General features: G+C 35.1%; 1 long non-coding RNA gene across 1 annotated transcript; it reads right to left on the bottom strand.

Moving 5' to 3' along the window:
• Positions 1 to 1,938: 1,938 nt before the first annotated feature.
• Positions 1,939 to 17,078, bottom strand: LOC128635937 (uncharacterized). The gene is made up of 3 exons (XR_008398625.1): positions 16,988 to 17,078; positions 6,356 to 6,458; positions 1,939 to 2,362 (listed from the first exon to the last, which is right to left on the bottom strand). It is a non-coding gene; the product is annotated as an uncharacterized LOC128635937 (long non-coding RNA).
• Positions 17,079 to 17,543: the final 465 nt, after the last annotated feature.

Below are 17,543 nucleotides of genomic sequence, written 5' to 3'. Positions count from 1 at the left end.
GGATCCCCTTTGTTCAGAAGTAGCAGACATACATGGCTTTGGCATTGCTTTTTGGTAATTAGGAGGCCGCTAAATGCTGCTGCGCACCACACATGTATTATGCTCAGCAGTGCAGGGGTTAATTAGGGAGCTGGTAGGGAGCATGTAGGGTTAATTTTAGCTTTAGTGTAGTGTAGTAGACAACCCCAAATATTGATCTAGGCCCATTTTGGTATATTTCATGCCACCATTTCACCGCCAAATGCGATCAAATTAAAAAAGTCAACTTTTTCACAAACTTTAGGTTTCTCACTGAAATTATTTACAAACAGCTTGTGCAATTATGGCACAAATGGTTGTAAATGCTTCTCTGGGATCCCCTTTGTTCAGAGATAGCAGACATATATGGCTTTGATGTTGCTTTTTGGTAATTAGAAGGCCGCTAAATGCCACTGCGCACAACACGTGAATTATGCCCAGCAGTGAAGGAGTTCCACCCCCGATCCCGCCCCTCTCTTGGACTTAGAAGCCATCGATGGCTGCCCACCCGCCTCCCACTTCAGCTCCCACCCACCAACGAATGCAGCCATCGATGTCCGGTGCAGAGAGGGCCACAGAGTGGCTCTCTCTGCACCGGAGGGGTAAAAATTGTTATTGCAGGATGCCTCAATATCGAGGCATCCTGCAATAACTGGAAAGCAGCTGGAAGTGATCAGGATTGCTTCCAGCTGCTTTCCAGACCGAGGACGTGCAGGGTACGTCCTTGGTCGTTAACTGACTATTTTTAGAGGACGTACCCTGCATGTCCTCGGTTGTTAAGGGGTTAAAGAGACACTCAATCAAAATTAAACTTTCATTATTCAGATAGAGCATGCCATTTTAAACAACTTTCCAATTTTCTTCCATTAACTAAATGTGCACAGTCTTTTTATATTTAAACTTTTTGTGTCACCAGCTCCTACTGAGAATGTGCAAGAATAAGTGTGTATGCATTTGTGAATGGCTGATGGCTGTCACATGGTACGTGTATGCATTTGTGATTGGCTGATGGCTGTCACATGGTACATATGAAAAGACCCTTTACACAAACAAAAGCAAGCTGGTGTAGGTATACGTCGGTATTCTCCTAAAACTTTGAGGCTTGGTTAGGAGTCTGAAAATCAGAGCACTGTTATTTAAAAATAAGCAAAACTATACATGTTTTTATTACAAAACAAACAAACTGTAAGGTGTTGGTTTCAGAGGGGGAGTGTCAGTCAGGACTTGGGCCCACCGTACCACCTGGAGATGAATAGATTATTTGATAAGGACGTCCAGAGAACAGTAATTCACACCATGCAGCAATGATCTAACACTATTCTGTTTATTGAAAGATACAAAGCATGTTTTATAGGGCGACAGATACAGCGTATGGGGTTAACATAATGACACGTTATGGCAGCGTCATTTTACACAGTTTTACACAGTGTTTGTCAGGAAAAATACTAGCTCATAAACAATATTTCTATAGTCATAATAAGGAGTGCATCTAGAATGAAGACAAGGTTATTTGAACATCTTATAGAGATAGTACCCTCCAGGCGTTACACCAGGAACATCTACAAGGTTAACTAGCTTTGCAGAGAATAATAAGAAACATGTATTTCTCACTACAGAATAAACCACTATAATAAAGGTTATTCAGACAAGATGGATGCCAAAGACAAAATGGTGGCCAAGGACAAGATGACGCTACTCACGCTAACAATAATTCCTAACATACCACCCTTTTATTCTAACAGAATAACATAAAAATAGAAAGGCGCAGAAAATTAGTAAAGCCTTCAACAACAGTATAAGCCTGACACTACGGTAACAGGACTCTATGTGAGAATACTATAGAGAAAAATATTCACATGTTGTGGTTTAATTTGATAGGCTAATAGGGCACAATTTGTCACTGCACATAGTTGCGGCCTCTCCAATATGCTCTGTCTACCTCCCAGTAAAACCCCAAACTACTGGTCTACCTGCACAAAGACCCAACCAGCCCCCCTATCCCCAAACAATGCTGCATCTTTTATTTCTCCACCTGCATTGCTAGCACACCCCCCCACAATATGTCCAACAGTTCCTTGCTCTGTACACTCTCCACAGTGAAGCATGACATGGGAACAGCACAAATGTCTCTAGGTGGCTTCTGATCACTTTAAAAACAGTCTTTGTTTATTTAGAGCGCTCCACCTTCCTCAGACACTTTGCTTCAATACAGTTCATTTGCAGTAGGGGTGCTTATCCAGTGTTCTTCCGCAGGTAGATTCTGGAAGTCTGATGGTTTGTTCATGGGGTAGACAAGGTAGCCAGCTGATCCCCATAGCAAGCAAACACTCAAGTCAGAAGGAGTCTAAGAAGGAAATCAAACAGCACAAGATGAGTACACACCCCGATACAATCACAATTATGTCCAAATAAAACTTCTTTCATCTTTTTAGAAGCATAACAATTCCTTTAGCTTAACTCATCCTATGTCATTTAAAACCAAGAAAACATTGTTGATATATAATACAAACTAAATTGATACTTTTACAGAGAATAATTCACAGCTTCTCTATACAATTTAAATGATACTTCATGAATACTAAGCATTAGCAAGTGAAAACTGCTAGACTTCATCAAGAGGCTGAATGACTATGCTAAAACTTATGCTAAGGCCTGCCCTGTAACAAAAATGAAAAACATAAAACAGTCAATAAAAATATTTTCTTAAAAATTAGTTTCTTTACAATTTTTTCTTAGAACTACTAAAACAAATAACCTAGTGTTGCTTTATTCTGCACAGCTGCTATCTATAATGTTTATAATTCTCAAACTATGATCCTAATAGTCAACAATCTCATCTGATATAAACACTTCTAGTTTACTAATTATTTTATGCAACCTAAATTCTCTCACACTCCTGTATGAGGAAAGAATACAATCATAACATAATTTAAAACTACAAAATCTTTTAAAGGTAAACACATCCTTATGGTAAGATAATACCTTTCTTTGACAAACATCTGGAATTACCAAATTCAAATTGCAGATACCATACCAATTAATAAAAGGGAAAATACATTTGCTTTCATAACATAGCTCCAATAAGAGCCATGGTAGGTAGAAAATATACCATCAATATAACTATAATTATGGTACTCCCTAAACAAATATTTCTTTAAAATCTCAGATTTTATATCAGTTTGCCTGTATCCCTTTAAATATTTTCTCTCCTCTTTTTTTTCCTTTTCCGCTAGTCTCACAGATCACAACACCAAGATTGCAGGCAATTTATCAATTCAGCTTGCATTACAGAGAGAATTAACTTACACTGCATAAATATCTGCTATCTAAACGGCAGATTTAAAAAGAATAATACAAAGAAAGGTCTCAAAAAATATATTTCGCAAACTGCTAATACAGTGCTATTGCTGCTCATGAACTCCTTTCACATGAGTGAACTGGTCCTTTAAATAATAAAATGACAATTTTCCATTGCTCTGTCAAAGCCCTGAGCTCCGGTTTTAGAGACAAATATAAGATAAGGAACACAATAAAATATACTTATTATCCGAAATTCAAACCTTTGCAATTTACTTCATATATACACAAATAAACTTGCAAATGTAACTTCTCCTACATTTTACACTATTCAGCTTGTATAACAAGCCATTGAAAATACCTTAATATCAAAACTATGTTACAGTGTACTGTCCCTTTAAGGACTAACCATTTATCATGTAAATTACATATGTATACCCTTGCCAGGATTTAGGAAACGTGTATTATTTACCACAAAAATTCTACTTCTGTACTGTATCATGACCTGCATATTTAAATGAGAGCCATCACAACATACATAATATCCATTTCTATTAACACTTCTACTGCATTAATTTACTTGCAACAGAAACAGACCCAAATAATTTTAGATACATTTTAATGATATACAGCCTATAACCATATTTTATCTAGACATGTGCACGGCTAAACAATTCGGTTCGTTTTCGGTTTGGATTGATTCAGACTTTTCGAATTTTGGTTCGGATCGAATCGAATTCGGCAAAATTTAGTACACTAAGTCACTAACACCCATAAACTACCTATGAACCACTAAACCGTGGTCCCCCCACATCGCAAACCCTATAATAACATTATTTAACCCCTAATCTGCCGACTGTATATCGCCGCAACCTACATTATCCCTATGAACCCCTAATCTGCTGTCCCTAACATCGCCGACCCCTACATTATAGTTATTAACCCATAATCTGCCACCCCCAACGTCGCCGCAATCTAACTACAAGTATTAACCCCTAATCTGCTGACCGGATATCGCTGCCGCCTACATTATAGCTATTAACCCCTAATCTGCTGTCCTTAACATCGCTGACCCCTACATTATAGTTATTAACCCCTAATCTGCCCCCCCAACATCGCCGCAATCTAACTACAAGTATTAACCCCTAATCTGCCGACCGGATATCGCCGCCACCTACATTATAGCTATTAACCCCTAATCTGCTGTCCCTAACATCACCGACCCCTACATTATAGTTATTAACCCCTAATCTGCCCCCCCAACGTCGCCGCAATCTAACTACAAGTATTAACCCCTAATCTGCCGACCTGATATCGCCGCAACCTAAAATTATAGCTATTAACCCCTAAACTGCTGTCCCTAACATCGCCGACCCCTACATTATAGTTATTAACCCCTAATCTGCCCCCCCCCAACGTCGCCGCAATTTAACTACAAGTATTAACCCCTAATCTGCCGACCGGAAATCGCCGCCACTATAATAAATGTATTAACCCCTAAACCGCCACACTCCCGCCTCGCAAACACTATAATACGTTTTATTAACCCCTAATCTGCCCTCCCTAACATCGCCGCCACCTACCTACAATTATTAACCCCTAATCTCCCGCCCCCAACGTCGCCACTTCTATAATAAGGTTATTAACCCCTAAACCTAAATCTAACCCTAACCCTAACACCCCCTAAGTTAAATATAATTTAAATAAAACGAAATAAATTTATTATAGTTAAATAAATGAATCCTATTTAAAACTAAATACTTACCTGTAAAATAAACCCAAAGATAGCTACAATATAACTAATAGTTACATTGTAGCTATTTTAGGATTTATTTTTATTTTACAGGCAACTTTGTATTTATTTTAACTAGGTACAATAGCTATTAAATAGTTAATTACTATTGAATAGCTACCTAGCTAAAATAAATACAAATTTACCTGTAAAATAAATCCTAACCTAAGTTACAATTACGCCTAACACTACACTATCATTAAATTAATTAAATAAATGAATCCTATTTAAAACAAAATACTTACCTGTAAAATAAACCCTAATATAGCTGCAATATAACTAATAGTTACATTGTAGCTATTTTAGCATTTATATTTATTTTACAGGCAACTTTGTATTTATTTTAACTAGGTACAATAGCTATTAAATAGTTATTGACTATTTAATAGCTACCTAGTTAAAATAATTACAAAATTACCTGTAAAATAAATCCTAACCTAAGTTACAATTAAACCTAACACTACACTATCATTAAATAAATTAACTACAAGTACCTACAATTATCTACAATTAAATAAACTAAACTAAAGTACAAAAAACCCCCCCACTAAATTACAAAAAAAACCAAACACTAAATTACAAAAAATAAAAAAATATTACAAGAATTTTAAACTAATTACACCTAATCTAAGCCCCCTAATAAAATAACAAAGCCCCCCAAAATAAAAAAATGAGCTACCCTATACTAAATTACAAAAGTTAACAGCTCTATTACCTTACCAGCCCTTAAAAGGGCCTTTTGTGGGGCATGCCCCAAAGAAAACAGCTCTTTTGCCTGTAAAAAAAAAACACAATACCCCCCCACATTACAACCCACCACCCACATACCCCTACTCTAACCCAAACCCCCCTTAAATAAACCTAACACTACCCCCCTGAAGATCTCCCTACCTTGAGTCGTCTTCATCCAGCCGGGCCGAAGTCTTCATCCGATGGGGTGGAAGAGGACATCCAGACCGGCAATTTTAAACTAATTACAGCTAATCTAAGCCCCCTAATAAAATAACAAAGCCCCCCAAAATAAAAAAATGCCCTACCCTATACTAAATTACAAAAGTTAACAGCTCTATTACCTTACCAGCCCTTAAAAGGGCCTTTTGCGGGGCATGCCCCAAAAAAAACAGCTCTTTTGCCTGTAAAAAAAAAAACACCACCCCCCAACATTACAACCCACCATCCACATACCCCTACTCTAACCCAAACCCCCCTTAAATAAACCCTACACTACCCCCCTGAAGATCTCCCTACCTTGAGTCGTGTTCACCCAGCCGGGCCGAAGTCTTCATCCGATGGGGCAGAAGAGGACATCCAGTCTGGCAGAAGTCTTCATCCAAGCGGGGCAAGAAGAGGTCTTCCATCCATCAGAAAAGTACCAAAATACAAACAAACACTAAATTACCAAAAATAATAAAATATTACAAGAATTTTAAACTAATTACACCTAATCTAAGCCCCCTACCAGCTATTAATATAGCTACAATATAACTAATAGATACATTGTAGCTATTTTAGGATTTATATTTATTTTACAGGCAACTCTGCATTTATTTTAACTAGGTACAATAGCTATTAAATAGTTAATAACTATTTAATAACTACCTAGTTAAAATAAATACAAATTTACCTGTAAAATAAATCCTAACCTAAGTTACAATTACACCTAACACTACACTATCATTAAATTAATTAAATAAATGAATCCTATTTAAAACTAAATACTTACCTGTAAAATAAACCCTAATATAGCTGCAATATAACTAATAGTTACATTGTAGCTATTTTAGCATTTATATTTATTTTACAGGCAACTTTGTATTTATTTTAACTAGGTACAATAGCTATTAAATAGTTATTGACCATTTAATAGCTAAATAGTTAAAATAATTACAAAATTACCTGTAAAATAAATCCTAACCTAAGTTACAATTAAACCTAACACTACACTATCATTAAATAAATTAACTATAAGTACCTACAATTATCTATAATTAAATAAACTAAAGTACAAAAAAACCCCCACTAAATTATAAAAAACAAACAAACACTAAATTACAAAAAATAAAAAAATATTACAAGAATTTTAAACTAATTACACCTAATCTAAGCCCACTAATAAAATAACTAAGCCCCCCAAAATAAAAAAATGAGCTACCCTATACTAAATTACAAATGTTAACAGCTCTATTACCTTACCAGCCCTTAAAAGGGCCTTTTGTGGGGCATGCCCCAAAGAAAACAGCTCTTTTGCCTGTAAAAAAAAAACACAATACCCCCCCACATTACAACCCACCACCCACATACCCCTACTCTAACCCAAACCCCCCTTAAATAAACCTAACACTACCCCCCTGAAGATCTCCCTACCTTGAGTCGTCTTCATCCAGCCGGGCCGAAGTCTTCATCCGATGGGGCAGAAGAGGACATCCAGACCGGCAATTTTAAACTAATTACAGCTAATCTAAGCCCCCTAATAAAATAACAAAGCCCCCCAAAATAAAAAAATGCCCTACCCTATACTAAATTACAAAAGCTAACAGCTCTATTACCTTACCAGCCCTTAAAAGGGCCTTTTGCGGGGCATGCCCCCAAAAAAACATCTCTTTTGCCTGTAAAAAAAAAACACCACCCCCCAACATTATAACCCACCACCCACATACCCCTACTCTAACCCAAACCCCTCTTAAATAAACCTAACACTACCCCCCTGAAGATCTCCCTACCTTGAGTCGTGTTCACCCAGCCGGGCAGAAGTCTTCATCCAAGCGGGGCAAGAAGAGGTCTTCCATCCATCAGAAAAGTACCAAAATACAAACAAACACTAAATTACCAAAAATAATAAAATATTACAAGAATTTTAAACTAATTACACCTAATCTAAGCCCCTACCAGCTATTAATATAGCTACAATATAACTAATAGTTACATTGTAGCTATTTTAGGATTTATATTTATTTTACAGGCAACTTTGCATTTATTTTAACTAGGTACAATAGCTATTAAATAGTTAATAACTATTTAATAACTACCTAGCTAAAATAAATACAAATTTACCTGTAAAATAAATCCTAACCTAAGTTACAATTATACCTAACACTACACTATCATTAAATTAATTAAATAAATGAATCCTATTTAAAACTAAATACTTACCTGTAAAATAAACCCTAATATAGCTGCAATATAACTAATAGTTACATTGTAGCTATTTTAGGATTTATATTTATTTTACAGGCAACTTTGTATTTATTTTAACTAGGTACAATAGCTATTAAATAGTTATTGACTATTTAATAGCTACCTAGTTAAAATAATTACAAAATTACCTGTAAAATAAATCCTAACCTAAGTTACAATTAATCCTAACAATACACTATCATTAAATAAATTAACTACAAGTACCTACAATTAAATACAATTAAATAAACTAAACTAAAGTACAAAAAAACAAACACTAAATTACAAAAAATATAAAACATTACAAGAATTTTAAACTAATTACACCTAATCTAAGCCCCCTAATAAAATAACAAAGCCCCCCAAAATAAAAAAATGCCCTACCCTATACTAAATTACAAAAGTTAACAGCTCTATTACCTTACCAGCACTTAAAAGGGCCTTTTGCGGGGCATGCCCCAAAGAAAACAGCTCTTTTGCCTGTAAAAAAAACACAATACCCCCCCCCACATTACAACCCACCACCCACATACCCCTACTCTAACCCAAACCCCCCTTAAATAAACCTAACACTACCCCCCTGAAGATCTCCCTACCTTGAGTTGTGTTCACCCAGCCGGGCCGAAGTCTTCATCTAATGGGGCAGAAGAGGACATCCAGACGGGCAGAAGTCTTCATCCAAGCGGGGCAAGAAGAGGTCTTCCATCCATCAGAAAAGTACCAAAAAACAAACAAACACTATATTATCAAAAATAATAAAATATTACAATAATTTTAAACTAATTACACCTAATCTAAGCCCCCATACTAGCTAATAATATAGCTACACTATAACTAATAGTTACATTGTAGCTATTTTAGGATTTATATTTATTTTACAGGCAACTTTGTATTTATTTTAACTAGGTACAATAGTTATCAAATAGTTAATAACTATTTAATAACTACCTAGCTAAAATAAATACAAATTTACCTGTAAAATAAATCCTAACCTAAGTTACAATTACACCTAACACTACACTATCATTAAATTAGTTAAATAAATTAATCCTATTTAAAACTAAATACTTAACTGTAAAATAAACCCTAATATAGCTACAATATAACTAATAGTTACATTGTAGCTATTTTAGGATTTATATTTATTTTACAGGCAACTTTGTATTTATTTTAACTAGGTAAAATAGCTATTAAATAGATATTTACTGTTTTATAGCTACCTAGTTAAAATAATTACAAAATTACCTGTAAAATAAATCCTAACCTAAGTTACAATTAAACCTAACACTACTCTATCATGAAATAAATTAATTAAATTAACTACAAGTACCTACAATTAAATACAATGAAATAAACTAAACTAAAGTACAATAAAACAAACACTAAATTACAAAAAATAAAAAAATATTACAAGAATTTTAAACTAATTACACCTAATCTAAGCCCCCTAATAAAATAACAAAGCCCCCCAAAATAAAAAAAAATGCCCTACCCTATACTAAATTACAAAAGTTAACAGCTATATTACCTTAGCAGCCCTTAAAAGGGCCTTTTGCGGGGGCATGCCCCAAAGAAAACAGCTCTTTTGCCTGTAAAAAAAAAACACAATACCCCCCCCACATTACAACCCTCCACCCACATACCCCTACTCTAACCCAAAAACCCCTTAAGTAAACCTAACACTACCCCCCTGAAGATCTCCCTACCTTGAGTCGGGCGGGGCAGAAGAGGACATCCAGACCGGCAGAAGTCTTCATCCAAGCGGGGCAAGAAGAGGTCTTCCATCCGTCCATCAGAAGTCTTGATCCAGGCGGCAATCCAATCAGCCAATCAGATTGACCTTGCATTCTATTGGCTGTTCCGATAAGCCAATAGAATGCGAGGTCAATCTGATTGGCTGATTGGATCAGCCAATCCGATTGAACTTGAATCTGATTGGCTGATTGAATCAGCCAATCAGATTTTCCTACCTTAATTCTGATTGGCTGATAGAATCCTATCAGCCAATTGGAATTCAAGGGACGCCATCTTGGATGATGTCACTTAAAGGTACAGTCATTTAGTCGTCGAATCAAGAAAGAAGAGGATGCTCCGCGTCGGATGTCTTCAGGATGCTGCTGCTCCGCTCCGGATGGATGAACAGAGAAGATGCCGCCTGGATCAAGACTTCTGATAGATGGAAGACCTCTTCTTGCCCCGTTTGGATGAAGACTTCTGCCGGTCTGGATGTCCTCTTCTGCCCCATCGGATGAAGACATTGTCCCGGCTGGGTGAACACGACTCAAGGTAGGGAGAACTTCAGGGGGGTAGTGTTAGGTTTATTTAAGGGGGGGTTTGGGTTAGAGTAGGGGTATGTGGGTGGTGGGTTGTAATGTGGGGGGGTATTGTGTGTTTTTTTACACGCAAAAGAGCTGTTTTCTTTGGGGCATGCCCCCGCAATAGGCCCTTTTAAGGGCTGGTAAGGTAATAGAGCTGTTAACTTTTGTAATTTAGTATAGGGTAGGGCATTTTTTTTATTTTGGGGGGCTTTGTTATTTTATTAGGGGGCTTAGATTAGGTGTAATTAGTTTAAAATTCTTGTAATATTTTTTTATTTTTTGTAATTTAGTGTTTGTTTTTTTGTACTTTAGTTTAATTTATTTCATTGTATTTAATTGTAGGTACTTGTAGTTAATTTATTTAATTTATTTAATGATAGTGTAGTGTTAGGTTTAATTGTAACTTAGGTTAGGATTTATTTTACAGGTAATTTTGTAATTATTTTAACTAGGTAACTATTAAACAGTAAATATCTATTTAATAGCTATTTTACCTAGTTAAAATAAATACAAAGTTGCCTGTAAAATAAATATAAATCCTAAAAAAGCTGCAATGTAACTATTAGTTATATTGTAGCTATATTAGGGTTTATTTTACAGGTAAGTATTTAGTTTTAAATATGATTAATTTATTTAATTAATTTAATGATAGTGTAGTGTTAGGTGTAATTGTAACTTAGGTTAGGATTTATTTTACAGGTAAATTTGTATTTATTTTTGCTAGGTAGTTATTAAATAGTTATTAACTATTTAATAACTATTGTACCTAGTTAAAATAAATACAAAGTTGCCTGTAAAATAAATATAAATCCTAAAATAGCTACAATGTAACTATTAGTTATATTGTAGCTATATTAATAGCTAGTAGGGGGCTTAGATTAGGTGTAATTAGTTTAAAATTCTTGTAATATTTTTTTATTTTTTGAAATTTAGTGTTTGTTTTTTTGTACTTTAGTTTAATTTATTTCATTGTATTTAATTGTAGGTACTTGTAGTTAATTTATTTAATTTATTTCATGATAGTGTAGTGTTAGGTTTAATTGTAACTTAGGTTAGGATTTATTTTACAGGTAATTTTGTAATTATTTTAACTAGGTAGCTATTAAACAGTAAATATCTATTTAATAGCTATTTTACCTAGTTAAAATAAATACAAAGTTGCCTGTAAAATAAATATAAATCCTAAAATAGCTGCAATGTAACTATTAGTTATATTGTAGCTATATTAGGGTTTATTTTACAGGTAAGTATTTAGTTTTAAATATGATTAATTTATTTAATTAATTTAATGATAGTGTAGTGTTAGGTGTAATTGTAACTTAGGTTAGGATTTATTTTACAGGTAAATTTGTATTTATTTTTGCTAGGTAGTTATTAAATAGTTATTAACTATTTAATAACTATTGTACCTAGTTAAAATAAATACAAAGTTGCCTGTAAAATAAATATAAATCCTAAAATAGCTACAATGTAACTATTAGTTATATTGTAGCTATATTAATAGCTAGTAGGGGGCTTAGATTAGGTGTAATTAGTTTAAAATTCTTGTAATATTTTATTATTTTTGGTAATTTAGTGTTTGTTTGTATTTTGGTACTTTTCTGATGGATGGAAGACCTCTTCTTGCCCCGCTTGGATGAAGACTTCTGCCGGTCTGGATGTCCTCTTCTGCCCCATCGGATGAAGACTTCGGCCCGGCTGGGTGAACACGACTCAAGGTAGGGAGATCTTCAGGGGGGTAGTGTTAGGTTTATTTAAGGGGGGTTTGGGTTAGAGTAGGGGTACGTGGGTGGTGGGTTGTAATGTGGGGGGGAGGTATTGTGTTTTTTTTTACAGGCAAAAGAGATGTTTTCCTTGGGGCATGCCCCGCAAAAGGCCCTTTTAAGGGCTGGTAAGGTAATAGAGCTGTTAACTTTTGTAATTTAGTATAGGGTAGGGCATTTTTTTATTTTGGGGGGCTTTGTTATTTTATTAGGGGGCTTAGATTAGCTTTAATTAGTTTAAAATTGCCGGGCTGGATGTCCTCTTCTGCCCCATCGGATGAAGACTTCGGCCCGGCTGGGTGAACATGACTCAAGGTAGGGAGATCTTCAGGAGGGGGGTAGTGTTAGGTTTTTTTAAGGGGGTTTTGTGTTAGAGTAGGGGTATGTGGGTGGTGGGTTGTAATGTGGGGGGGTTTTGTGTTTTTTTTTACAGGCAAAAGAGCTGTTTTCTTTGGGGCATGCCCCGCAAAAGGCCCTTTTAAGGGCTGGTAAGGTAATAGAGCTGTTAACTTTTGTAAATTAGTATAGGGTAGGGCATTTTTTTATTTTGGGGGGCTTTGTTATTTTATTAGAGGGCTTAGATTAGGTGTAATTAGTTTAAAATTCTTGTAATATTTTTTTATTTTTTGTAATTTAGTGGGGGGTTTTGTACTTTAGTTTAGTTTATTTAATTGTATTTAATTGTAGGTACTTGTAGTTAATTTATTTAATGATAGTGTAGTGTTAGGTTTAATTGTAACTTAGGTTAGGATTTATTTTAAAGGTAATTTTGTAATTATTTTAACTAGGTAGCTATTAAATAGTCAATAACTATTTAATAGCTATTGTACCTAGTTAAAATAAATACAAAGTTGCCTGTAAAATAAATATAAATCCTAAAATAGCTACAATGTAACTATTAGTTATATTGCAGCTATATTAGGGTTTCTTTTACAGGTAAGTATTTAGTTTTATATAGGATTTATTTATTTAATTAATTTAATGATAGTGTAGTGTTAGGTGTAATTGTAACTTAGGTTAGGATTTATTTTACAGGTAAATTTGTATTTATTTTAGCTAGGTAGTTATTAAATAGTTATTAACTATTTAATAACTATTGTACCTAGTTAAAATAAATACAAAGTTGCCTGTAAAATAAATATAAATCCTAAAATAGCTACAATGTAACTATTAGTTATATTGTAGCTATATTAATAGCTAGTAGGGGGCTTAGATTAGGTGAAATTAGTTTAAAATTCTTGTAATATTTTATTATTTTTGGTAATTTAGTGTTTGTTTGTATTTTGGTACTTTTCTGATGGATGGAAGACCTCTTCTTGCCCCGCTTGGATGAAGACTTCTGCCGGTCTGGATGTCCTCTTCTGCCCCATCGGATGAAGACTTCGGCCCGGCTGGGTGAACACGACTCAAGGTAGGGAGATCTTCAGGGGGGTAGTGTTAGGTTTATTTAAGGGGGGTTTGGGTTAGAGTAGGGGTATGTGGGTGGTGGGTTGTAATGTGGGGGGAGGTATTGTGTTTTTTTTTACAGGCAAAAGAGAAGTTTTCTTTGGGGCATGCCCCGCAAAAGGCCCTTTTAAGGGCTGGTAAGGTAATAGAGCTGTTAACTTTTGTAATTTAATATAGGGTAGGGAATTTTTTTATTTTGGGGGGCTTTGTTATTTTATTAGGGGGCTTAGATTAGCTTTAATTAGTTTAAAATTGCCGGTCTGGATGTCCTCTTCTGCCCCATCGGATGAAGACTTCGGCCCGGCTGGGTGAACATGACTCAAGGTAGGGAGATCTTCAGGGGGGTAGTGTTAGGTTTATTTAAGGGGGGTTTGGGTTAGAGTAGGGCTATGTGGGTGGTGGGTTGTAATGTGGGGGGGTATTGTGTTTTTTTTTACAGGCAAAAGAGCTGTTTTCTTTGGGCATGCTCCGCAAAAGTTCCTTTTAAGGGCTGGTAAGGTAATAGAGCTGTTAACGTTTGTAATTTAGTATAGGGTAGGGCATTTTTTTATTTTGGGGGGCTTTGTTATTTTATTAGGGGGCTTAGATTAGGTGTAATTAGTTTAAAATTCTTGTAATATTTTTTATTTTTTGTAATTTAGTGTTTGTTTTTTGTCATTTAGTATTTTTTTTGTAGTTTAGTTTAGTTTATTTAATTGTAGATAATTGTAGGTACTTGTAGTTAATTTATTTAATTATAGTGTAGTGTTAGGTTTAATTGTAACTTAGGTTAGGATTTATTTTACAGGTAATTTTGTAATTATTTTAACTAGGTAATTATTAAATAGTCAATAACTATTTAATAGCTATTGTACCTAGTTAAAATAAATACAAAGTTGCCTGTAAAATAAATATAAATGCTAAAATAGCTACAATGTAACTATTAGTTATATTGTAGCTATGTTAGGGTTTATTTTACAGGTAAGTATTTAGTTTTAAATAGGATTCATTTATTTAACTATAGTAAATTTATTTAGTTTTATTAAAATTATATTTAAGTTAGGGGGTGTTAGGGTTAGGGTTAGACTTAGGTTTAGGGGTTAATAACCTTATTATAGTAGCGGCGACGTTGGGGGCGGGAGATTAGGGGTTAATAATTGTAGGTAGGTGGCGGTGATGTTAGGGAGGGCAGATTAGGGGTTAATAAAATGTATTATAGTGTTTGCGAGGCAGGAGTGCGGCGGTTTAGGGGTTAATACATTTATTATAGTGGTGGCGATTAACGGTCGGCAGATTAGGGGTTAATACTTGTAGTTAGATTGCGGCGACGTTGGGGGGGGGCAGATTAGGGGTTAATAACTATAATGTAGGGGTCGGCGATGTTAGGGATAGCAGATTAGGGGTTAATAGCTATAATTTTAGGTTGCAGCGATATCAGGTCGGCAGATTAGGGGTTAATACTTGTAGTTAGATAGTTTCCAATGTGAAGCAACAATTTGTTATTTTAGTTGTAATCCTTTGTGTTGGAGTGTGAAGGTTACGATGTTGTATATCCTTTGTTGGAGGTCCCACCGGGGGGTCTCACAGGGTCTTTCAGATGTATTTTATTGTTCAAAATACAATTTGGTCCTTTTTCTTGCTAATGTTCTAGCTCGATGTTATCCGACTTTGTTCTCTTCTCACCTTTGTTGAGCGGTCCGTCAGAAAGTTATAGCAGGTGTCAGAAGGTGGAGTATCGTAAACATATAGTTTTTTGGATCCATTTTTTGTATATGACAGTTAGAGGAAAAAAGGGTTATCGGAGGATTCATGCTCTAACAGAGTTCTGACTTGTTTTCAGATTTCTCCTTGTTAGCGGTCCTCTTTTGTTGTTTTACATTTGGTGTTATTCTGGGTATAATTATTTGATCATATCCTTAGTGCAGGGCTGCTGGATGTATTCCTTTATCCAGGGAGTGGGACTCGTAGCAGTATGGCACAGAAATTAGGCTCAGGCAGCAGCATGAATCCCTCCTTCTCAAGTTAAGTCATCACGTGGTGTAAACGTTAAGTCATCACGTGGTGTAAACAATAAAATACATCTGAAAGACCCTATGAGACCCCCCGGTGGGACCTCCAACAAAGGATATACAACATCGTAACCTTCACACTCCAACACAAAGGATTACAACTAAAATAACAAATTGTTGCTTCACATTGGAAACTATTTCAAGAGACCCCCTGGTGGGTTTCCAAGATTAACAAGTTTGCCTCAACAGATACGGCTTACAGAATAACTATACCGGTATAGTACACAGACTTGCGCTATTCTCCAGTTTTAAAGGTACCTTTTAAATTTAAGCAAAGCCCCGGGCAAATGTGCTTTTGCAATCTTTTCTATTTCTAAGTTGTTAAAACCAATAGATAAGGTATATGTATATGCATGAATTGAGTTCTTGTATCAAATAATAGTCTCTATGCTCTCTAGTCTCCACGATCTATATGTAAAATACATTGAGTTATAATTTACAACATACATATTTCTAGAAACGTAGCAATTTTCCAAACCAATTATTTTAGAACAATTAATTATATTATATACAGTTTTTTAATTCTTTTTTTAACACCGGATCCGGTTCAAAAAGGATATTAATATCTTTTAAATATCCGCTCATCTTTTTAATTGTCATATTGAATGTATACTTATTTATATAAAGAGTTATTGTAATTTTATTGAAAAATAAAAATTCTTTCTATTATTTATTCAATCCGATATTTGTCTTTTATACAATTAAACAAAAAAAATTATTACACTTCTAACAACATAGTTAACCCTACAATTGACAGTCATAACATAGTTTCACGTAAATATTGTTGTACTAGGCAATATTTAGACTAAGTTTCTCTTATCCAGAGCTACTCTAATCACACTGAAAATAAATTATGTTCCCATGTTCTAATAACTATCTTTTAGTTACAGGTGGTTTTTTTCTGAGGTGAAACCACCGTTTTTAGTGCTTTTTTGCCCTTAATAGTTTACACCAGTACCTAGGGTATATTTGGTAGTTACTCTTTCAGAGCAACTATCATAATTGTTTACTATGCCCACACAAGGTGCGAGTAGCTCTCTCATCGGTTCCACTGCAGGCTCTAACATCCGATATATATGTATGTATTAGGGCTGATCTTAAAGCAGATAAACACACCAAAGAATAAGGTACCTGATTTACATATAGATGGTGTCATAATTTGGGGATAAACAGTGGATAAACCTCTTTCAGCTCCAATGTAGCAAACTCTCATGGCTGCCGCACCAGCAGTTCTCCCATTAATACAATTTAGCCACCAATCAGCAAGCGCTACCCAGGTGCTGAACCAAAGATGGGCCGGCTCCTAATCTTATATTCCTGCTTTTCAAAAAAAAGACACCAAGAGAATGAAGAAAAATTGATAATAGGAGTAAATTAGAAAGTTGCTTAACATTGCTGCTATGTCTGAATCATGAAAAAAAACCATTTGTGTTTAGTATCCCTTTAATACTTTATTTTAATGTGTTATATATGAGTTTTGTGCAACTTTTTTTTAAACTCTTAGGGGTATATTTATTAATGTGCGAGCGGACATGATACAATGTAGCGTTTCATGTCCGCTGCACATTGCTAAATGCCGACAGCATACGCTGTCAACATTTATCATTGCACCAGCAGTTCTTGTGAACTGCTGGTGCAATGCCGCCCCCTGCAGATTCGCGGCCAATCGGCTGCTAGCAGGGGTGTC

Source organism: Bombina bombina, chromosome 7 (genome assembly GCF_027579735.1).
Source record: "Bombina bombina isolate aBomBom1 chromosome 7, aBomBom1.pri, whole genome shotgun sequence".
Classification (NCBI taxonomy): domain Eukaryota; kingdom Metazoa; phylum Chordata; class Amphibia; order Anura; family Bombinatoridae; genus Bombina; species Bombina bombina.
This window is presented reverse-complemented; position numbering and strand designations above follow the sequence as displayed.